This window comes from Notolepis coatsorum (assembly GCF_963971535.1).
Source record: "Notolepis coatsorum genome assembly, chromosome: 6".
Classification (NCBI taxonomy): Eukaryota; Metazoa; Chordata; class Actinopteri; order Aulopiformes; family Paralepididae; genus Notolepis; species Notolepis coatsorum.
Window position 1 is genome coordinate 117,055,784 of NC_140170.1, and position 9,762 is coordinate 117,065,545.

Consider the following 9,762-nt stretch of genomic DNA (forward strand, 5'->3'; position numbering starts at 1 on the left):
TACGGATGTGCTTAGAGACAATGATGGTGGATGTAGCTGATGAACGCCACAAGTATGCCATCCTATTGAAGCACCTGAAAGTGCCCAGAGCGCACAACATAGCGCTGGCCTATGCCACCTCTACTACCCCATACACAGCGGCTCTAGCAGCACTAGACCAAAGATATGGACGTATATGGGATTACGTAATACAAGAGATAAGGCATATTGACCGCCTACCCCCAGCAACAGACAATCGCTCACTAGACGACCTGTCTATCAAAGTATAATCCCTGGTAGGGATGCTGGGGGCGCAACGAGAAAAGGGTATGAACGAACTATACGCAAACTCGAACGTCGAGAAGATTTTAGAGAAGCTGCCGCCCGCCCGACAGGAGCGCTTCAGGCGGCAAAGAGACCACCGTGATCCTAACGGTCCCGAGCCATCCCTCCTAGACCTAGCCGACTTCCTGGCGAGAGAAGTCAGCAGCCTACGGCTGGATACGTTCGTGCGGAGCACACCAAGCTCCAGAGAGGGACCTAGGAGAGCAAACGATGGCCGAAGATCGGTGACTGTCATGCACCAATCAGAATCAGTACCGAGCAGCAAGAACCACAGTACCCCCTCGATGAAAGAGAAGTGGAAGATGGTGTGCCCGTACTGCGAGAAGGAACACTGGTTGTCACAATGCGACCTGTTCAAGAAGATGACCGCTGAAGAAGTGAGTCACTGGATAAAGTCCAACAGGCGCTGTTACCGATGTGCGCGCAGTCACATGGCAGCCGAGTGCCGCCTCAAGAAGAGGTGTAGTCGGTGTGACGGAGCCCACCTAGATGTCCTACACGACAGTAACAGAAGAAAGCCTGCACCATCCAGCAGCACAAAGGCAAGTGTTATGTACATTGACCCCGCTAGCAGCAGCGGCGCCCAGGTGCTCTTAAAGGTGGTCCGCGTAACACTGAGTTACCAAGATAAGGTCATGGACACTTACGCCGTCCTTGATGACGGGTCAGAGAAGACCCTTCTCCTCGCGTCCGCTGCGGCCCAGCTGGGGCTGCGGGGGAGCGAGAACCAGATGACGATTCGGACAATAAGAAGAGATCTAAAGACGATAAAGGGCGAGAATGTATCCTTCACTATCGCAGCAAGCGGGCAGCCCGAGAGACGGTATAGGATTACTAATGCTTTCACCAGCCAAGGAATAGGACTATCGCAGTACACCTACCCCATCGCCAAGCTGATGGATAAATATGTGCACCTGCGTCAACTCCCTATCCCGCTCATAGACGGTGCCACCCCGACCCTGCTGATAGGCTCCGACCATGCAGACCTCATAGTCCCGATAGACCGGGTCCATACAGGACCCAGAGGTTGTCCTGCAGCAGTCGAGACCCGCCTAGGATGGACATTACAAGGCCCCCTCGCCAAGTCTCTTAACCGAACAGCAGCCACTAGCTGCCTCCACTCCAGAGTGACAGAAGAAGACACCACACTCCTGCAGCATGTCGAGAGGCTATGGACACTAGAGACAATGCCCTTTAAGAACGAAAAGAAAGACATTCGTTCCAAGGACGACATTTACGCTATAGCCCTCCTCGAGCAAGGGACAAAGAGAGTCACAGTCAACGGAGTGATGAGATACGCAACTCCACTCCTGAGGCGAGAGGGAATGCCCACCTTTCACGCCACAAAAGAGGCAACGGAGCGGTATCTATTGAACACAGAGCGGCGCCTAGCCAAAGACCCCGCTCAAGAGACTGTGTACCGCGCTGAGATTAACAAGCTAATCACAGCGGGACACATAAAGAAAATTTACTGGCGACGTCGTGCGTTGCTCCGCGCCTCCCTGATCAAAGACGGCTTTGATCTCCGGCAGCGGGGCAGCAGCGACCCCCCAGTATTGCGCAGCCTCTCCCCCGAGGACAAGGCAGCGAGCAGCGACACCTGGATGGCGACCATCCCAGGAGAAGCCCAAGAAATGACACTAGGACTAGTCTGGCGCTTCAAAACAGACTCGCTCCATTATAGACACAAACCCCTGACCAAGGAGCAGGGAAGGTCGACGGCAATACCGACCACCAGACGGAGTGTATACAGAACACTCGCCAGACAATATGACCCGTTGGGATGTATTCTACCTTACACCACCAGGGCAAAGATGATTGTAAGAGCGCTATGGGACAAGGACCAGGGCTGGGACGATCCCATACCCGAACACCTTGCATCCACATGGAGAGAGTGGGAGACGGAACTCCGCTCACTCCCAGGTGTTAATATACGCCGCAGCTACTTCCCACCCACAGTGAGGCCAGAGACATGCAAGATCGACCTGCACGTATTCAGCGACGCCTCCGAAGTAGCCTACGGTTCGGTGGCCTACTTGCGTGCCCGAGAGGAGGGAGGAGAAATACATACTGCTTTCATCCTGGCTCGCTCAAGAATAGCCCCACGAAAGCAACAACCTATCCCGCGTCTAGAGCTCTGCGCAGCCCTAGCAGGAGCGCAGCTCGCCACGTTAATCCAACGTGAACTCACCATCCCGGTGCAAAGAACAATCTTGTGGTCAGACTCCACGACGGTACTCACATGGATCAGGTCTGATTCGTGCAGATACAAGGTCTTCGTGGGAGTCAGAGTCACCGAGATTCACGAGTTAACAGAAGTAGCGAGCTGGAGGTATGTGGACACCAAACACAACCCAGCTGACGTCATCACCCGGGGAATGTCCCTGGATGACCTCACCCGTCACAACCTCTACAGTGACGGACCAGAGTTTCTCAAGCTCCCCGAAGAAGAGTGGCCTACACCCACCCCACGGGAGGCGAGTAAAGAGGAGGCAGAGAACAAGAAATCTATGTTCTGTGGGTTGACACACACACTCGTCCCCACAGACCCCGATCTAGACGATTGCCTCACCCTACAGAGTGCGCAGCTAAAGACATTTCTGTGGCACCACCCAGAGGTTCAGCCCACTACTGACATTTCAGCAGCTGACTACGAAGAAGCAGAACTTCTTCTACTACAACGAGCCCAGAGAGACTCGTTCCCCGATGAGCTAGCCTGTCTACAGGGAGCAAAGCCCGTCCCATCAGACAGCAGACTGCTCCACCTAGCCCCCGAGAGCGACGCCCATAATCTCATCAGAGTGGGTGGTCGTCTGCGGAGAGCCCCAGACTTACCGGATGACGTCAAGTACCCGATAGTCTTGAACAGCCGACACAAGGTCACAGAGCTGATCATAAAGAAATACGATGAGGATGTGCACCACGCAGGGGCAGAGAGAGTCTTCGCGGAGATCAGACGTCGTTATTGGATACTGCAAGGGAGAGAAGCAGTGCGGCGCTTCCAGCGAACCTGTCTAGACTGTCGTAAGTGGCGAGCCCAGCCCAGTATACCCCGGATGGCTGACCTACCTCCCTGTCGCCTCCGACTCGGCGACAAGCCCTTTCACTCCACCGGTATGGACTGTTTCGGCCCGCTGTATATAAAGAGAGGAAGAGGAACCGAGAAGCGGTGGGGTATTGTATTCAAATGCATGACCACCAGAGCGATACATATCGAACTCCTCCCAACCATGAGCACAGACTCATTCCTTATGGCCTTCCGAAGATTCACATCACGGAAAGGAAAACCGTCTACATTGCTGTCTGATCACGGGACAAACTTCAAAGGCGGAGAAAGAGAGCTGAGAGAGAGCTTCCAAGCTATGGGCCCAGAACTTAAGACCCACCTCGCTCCATCCCAGATTGACTTCCAGTTTAATCCCCCGAACGCACCTCACTTCGGTGGAACTTGGAAACGAGAAGTACGTTCTATAAAGACAGCCCTGTACGCCGTGCTTGGGGCCCAGACCGTGGCGGAAGAAGTCTTAATGACAGTCCTCACGGAGATCGAGGGAGTATTGAACTCAAAGCCCCTCGGTTACGTCTCAAGTGATGTAGCAGATGTCGACCCAGTCACCCCCAACACACTCTTGATGGGGCGGCTGGACCCCGCGCTACCCCAGACAATGTACAGGCCTGAAGAAGCGAACGGCCGAAGAATGTGGAGGTACAGTCAAGTACTGGCTGACAAGTTTTGGAACAGCTTCCTACTCCACTACCTACCGTCTCTACAGACCCGCCAGAAATGGGTGAAAGAGGGAGACAATTTGACAGAAGGAACAGTCGTCATGATTATCGACCAGTCACTACCCCGAGCTATGTGGCCGGCTGGCCGCGTAAGCAAAGTGATCACCGGTGCCGATGGAAAGGTCCGAGCAGCTGAAGTGCTCGTCCAAGGGCGGACCTACACCCGACCCGTGGCGAGGCTAATAGAACTGCCAAGGCTCCCCGATACTATCGATGACGACCATGACCCCATGACTTTGTGAACTGACTGACCTTACAGCGGACATTGAGTAGTGGACAGTGCGGTTAATCTGTCTCTGCTTAGCTAATTAGGTGGGACTAATTAGGGGGCGGCTGTTGTGAAGGATCAGATTAAACCGAATATATATATTTATTTATGGATATATATTGAATAGTATTTGTATATCGTTTGATATCCCTTGTATATTCCTTGTACATATACACGGAATATCCCTTTAGTCTACTATAGCCCATAATAGTTCATTCTCTTATTGGACAAGGACCTGGCGCCAGGAGACAAGCCCCTTGGAGCCAAGTTCAATGGTACCGACGAGACATGTCTCTACTAGCCCCGGCTCTGCGCAGGAATACGGCCACCGAAAGGAGAGTGGCACTATTTGTTCACCGTGCATATAAATATGGCGCAAGTAAATGTAGAAGACCCTTAGTCCTTTACCCTTCTACCCAACTAAGTAACAGAACGTGAAGCCTCACCCACGATACCGCGTGCGGTGTAGTATGGCCTGTTTGGCCTTAGAATAGCATCGAGACCTCGTGCGAATTAATAACTGAATTGTCATAGTTTGGCACTGTACCGTCGAGTGCGACGTATTTCTATTAGGTTAATAATAGTCTATTATGTATGGTGCATCGTGCGGTTAGAGTTCTAAAGTGAGCAGCATCCCCATCGCTTCCTCGTGTTATCTAGAGTCTTAACCAGGTTGGGCAGACCACACGTGGTGCTTTCATCCGAGGAGTTCTAGGCGAGGACCGAGTGGACCTGTACATTGGATTACCTACCCGACGACTGCTGAGCCCTATGCGGCATGGAATATATATTTGCTTTGGTACTTTGATTTGTGGAGCGGATAATCGCCAACACCGGTGAGTGTTGGATTTACCCCGAGAGGAGTTAAGGTGAGACGGCGCTCAGACCAGACTGAGGTCGCCTCGCTTCTTCTTCATTGTGGAGCTACAGCTACAGCCTACAAGAGAACCAAGGTGTATTCATCTGCGGATCAAGAGTCTACTGCACTGTCTTCTGTACTTGAAGTCTCCCTAGACATCGTTGACCAGACGGTCTACTACCGACGGCTCTCCTACCCCCCCTACCGGCCTACAACCGGGAGGACCCCTTCCAGAATATCCTGCTATATCATTAAGAGTACCATAGATCTAATTCCCTAAGAGCCAGGTTGTATACTTGCTTCCTGCGTAACCAGAGATTGGACATTCAGTGTTGATTTGCCTACGAGTACTCATTTGCCTTACAAGTGCATTCAAATCATAAATGTAATAGTAACTATTATATGTACCTTTTGCTATATATTAAATATTTGATTATTACCTTTGTGTGGACCCGATTTCATTGTGGGAAAGTGTTCATCATATTTAGATATCGTGTACTGTATGGCCAGTAGTTAAAGTACATAAAGCGGTAGTGGTTTAATGATACCATACTTATCAATACAGTCAGGGAATTGTACCCCTCAGTTACAATTGGTCCTTCGAGCCGGAGGGTAATTAGTGTAATATTAATATAGTGGTATTAATATTGAAATGGCCTATGATGAACACTCCACGAAACGGTCCTCCTAAAGTAGAACGCCCGCAGCGTAGACGACAGCCACCTCAGTACTTAGAGGATTACGCTGCCAGTATACTACCTAGCCTTCTACAAACGGTAAACGCGGTAAAAGTAGAAAGTAAAATTATGTCCGACCCTATCAACCAGGATACCCCGACCACAGAGGCCCTAGTGGGTTCTAATGTAACTGACCAAGCTCACGGTGGGGACCAGGAGGGAACTGACACGACTTTACCCCCCGCCAAGACCGAAGAAGTAGTCCCCCAAGAGTTCCGGGAGGAAGACAACCCTCCAGAGATGGAACTCTGCACGGAACAAGAGGAGGAGAGCGCCGAGGAGATAGAGCTCCAGGACTCCCCGCAGGGGAACGCATCCCCAACGGGTACTGCCAGGAGCGGCTCACCTCAACCAGCGTCTTCCCCCAGCGAGGCGGAGAGGATGCTGGCACAGGCGTTCCTCGCCAGCCTAGCAGCCGCTACGGAGCGCGATCGACTCCAAGCACAGACGCTTAGCGAGCGCGAACATTCTACCATTGAAAGAGAACGCCTCCAAGCGCAGCAACGGAGCGAAGAAGAGCGCGTACGTCTGGAGCTGAGACGCCTTCAGACGGAAGAGAATATGGTAAGAGACCACGCCGAAGCCCAGCGCGCCGCCGCCCAAGCCCAGCGCGCCGCTGCCGGTGCCCAAAGAGAAGCAGAGCACGACATCGCTCTCATCCAGCGCGAAGCCGAGCGCGACAGACTACAAGCCGAGCGCGACAGACTACAAGCGCAGCTAATGGAGCAGCTGATCACCAGGGCAACACCCCCTCCCTCCACAAGGGGTTCCAGGGCCTCGTCAAGACACGGGTCAAGGGCACCCTCCCCTAACCGATTAAGCGACCCTGAGCCCGACCACCAGAGAGAGCCTACACCCCCCTCCGAACTCCTTCCCCGACCGGTCCAAGTGAGACCCAGCTACAAGGAAGGAACGGCGGACACCGCGGAGAGGCTAAATAGACGACTACAGGATCTAGAAGACCTGGCAGAGGAAGAAGAGGGAGAAGAGGAGAGTCAAGCCCGACAGCAGCACATTACTCCACAGGACCAGGAGGTCCAGTACAGCCCAGGCTATACCCCCGCGGCTCTGCGCTACAGACCCCCGACTCGATTCACGGGCGAGCATGACGCACGACCAGTCCCGAGGAATAGCACCTGGACCAGCGGGCCATGGTACCCTGCCGGTACCAGCCCACCGAGAGGCGTAAGAGGAGACTCGCCCAGGAGGCCTCTCTTCCAACGCTCACCGATGTGCCAGCCATCCACGGCGTCATACATTGGCACACCGACGTTTCCAGACTTCACCCATGAGAACCGAGCACAGTACACGGAGCTACGGATGTGCTTAGAGACAATGATGGTGGATGTAGCTGATGAACGCCACAAGTATGCCATCCTATTGAAGCACCTGAAAGTGCCCAGAGCGCACAACATAGCGCTGGCCTATGCCACCTCTACTACCCCATACACAGCGGCTCTAGCAGCACTAGACCAAAGATATGGACGTATATGGGATTACGTAATACAAGAGATAAGGCATATTGACCGCCTACCCCCAGCAACAGACAATCGCTCACTAGACGACCTGTCTATCAAAGTATAATCCCTGGTAGGGATGCTGGGGGCGCAACGAGAAAAGGGTATGCACGAACTATACGCAAACTCGAACGTCGAGAGGATTTTAGAGAAGCTGCCGCCCGCCCGACAGGAGCGCTTCAGGCGGCAAAGAGACCACCGTGATCCTAACGGTCCCGAGCCATCCCTCCTAGACCTAGCCGACTTCCTGGCGAGAGAAGTCAGCAGCCTACGGCTGGATACGTTCGTGCGGAGCACACCAAGCTCCAGAGAGGGACCTAGGAGAGCAAACGATGGCCGAAGATCGGTGACTGTCATGCACCAATCAGAATCAGTACCGAGCAGCAAGAACCACAGTACCCCCTCGATGAAAGAGAAGTGGAAGATGGTGTGCCCGTACTGCGAGAAGGAACACTGGTTGTCACAATGCGACCTGTTCAAGAAGATGACCGCTGAAGAAGTGAGTCACTGGATAAAGTCCAACATTTACATTTACATTTACATTTAGTCATTTAGCTGACGCTTTTATCCAAAGCGACTTACAAGTTCTGTACGACAAGCCATCAGGAAGGGCACAACTCTATCAGCTGAGCAACAATGTTCATCAAAGTGTTGAGTGCTACAGTGTAGGTTAGTTTATTAGGACAAGTGCATGACAGTACGGTTAGTTAGGGTTAGATTTTTTTTTTTTTTATTGTTTTTTTTTTTAATTCAGATAATGGTTGAAGAAGTGCGTCTTTAGTCGACGGCGAAAGATTGGACGTGATTCGGCTGTCCTAACTGGGGTGGGTAGTTCATTCCACCATTGTGGGGCAAGGACTGAGAATAGGCGACTTCTCTTTGATGACCCTCCCGGAGCTTGGATAGGAGTAGGTCTGAGGCGGCCAGAAGATGCAGAGCGTAGGGGTCTTGAGGGTGTGTAGTTAGAGACCATTGACCGGAGGTAGGCGGGAGCGGTTCCCTTTGCCGCACGGTATGCTAGGTCGAGGGCCTTGAAGCGGATTCGTGCAGCAATGGGGAGCCAGTGCAGGTCCCTAAGAAGTGGGGTGACATGGGCCGACTTCGGTAGGTTTGAGATCAGGCGGGCCGCTGCGTTCTGAATGAGTTGAAGAGGCTTAGTGGCAGTGGCCGGGAGGCCAGCGAGCAGTGCATTGCAGTAGTCGAGGCGGGAGATGACTGTTGATTGGACGAGGAGTTGGGTGGCTTCTTTTGTCAGGAAGGGGCGGATCCTTCTGACGTTGCTCAGGAGGAATCGGCAGGTTCTGGTCGTCGCTGCGATGTGAGCAGAGAAGTTCAACTGGTCGTCGAGGACAACACCAAGGTTCTTGGCGGTCGGGGACGCAGTCACAGCTGCATTCTCGACTGTGATTGAAAGGTCGGTTAGGGGGGAGGATTTGGCCGGCAGGTGGAGCAATTCTGTTTTGCTTAGGTTCAGTTTGAGGTGGTTGGACGTCATCCAGGCTGAGATGTCGGACAGACAGGCCGAGATCCGCTCAGAGACGTGGATATCTGAGGGAGGGAAGGAGAGGAAGAGTTGAGTATCGTCGGCATAACAATGGTAGGAGAAGCCATGAGACGTGATAATGTTACCCAGTGATTTAGTGTAGAGGGAGAAGAGAAGGGGTCCTAAAACCGAGCCCTGGGGGACACCCGTCCGCAGGGGGCGGGTGGCCGACAGGGTCCCTCTCCATGACACTTGGTAGGAGCGGTCATTGAGGTATGATGACAGCCATGTCAGCGCAGAGCCAGCCACTCCCATTCCTGCGAGGGCCGCAAGGAGGATCTGGTGGTTGACTGTGTCGAAGGCTGCAGATAGATCTAGGAGAATCAGGACAGAGGAGAGGCCTTTCGCTTTTGCTAAGTGAAGTGCCTCTGTGACCGCAATGAGGGCTGTCTCTGTGGAGTGACCAGTCCTGAAGCCTGACTGATTAGGGTCTAGGAGGTCATTCTGTAAGAGATAAGCAGTAAGTTGGTTGGATACAGCACGTTCAAGTGTTTTAGAAAGGAAGGAGAGAAGAGAGACAGGACGGTAGTTGCCTATGACGGTAGGGTTCAGGGTTGGTTTTTTTATGAGCGGCGTGACTCTGGCTTGTTTTAGGGAGGTGGGGACCACCCCCGAGTTGAGTGAGGAGTTGATGGTTGCAGTTAGGAATGGGAGGATGTCTGGTGCTATGGTCTGGAGGAGTGGGGAGGGTAGCTGGTCCAGCTGGCAAGTAGTCGGACGGTTCGACG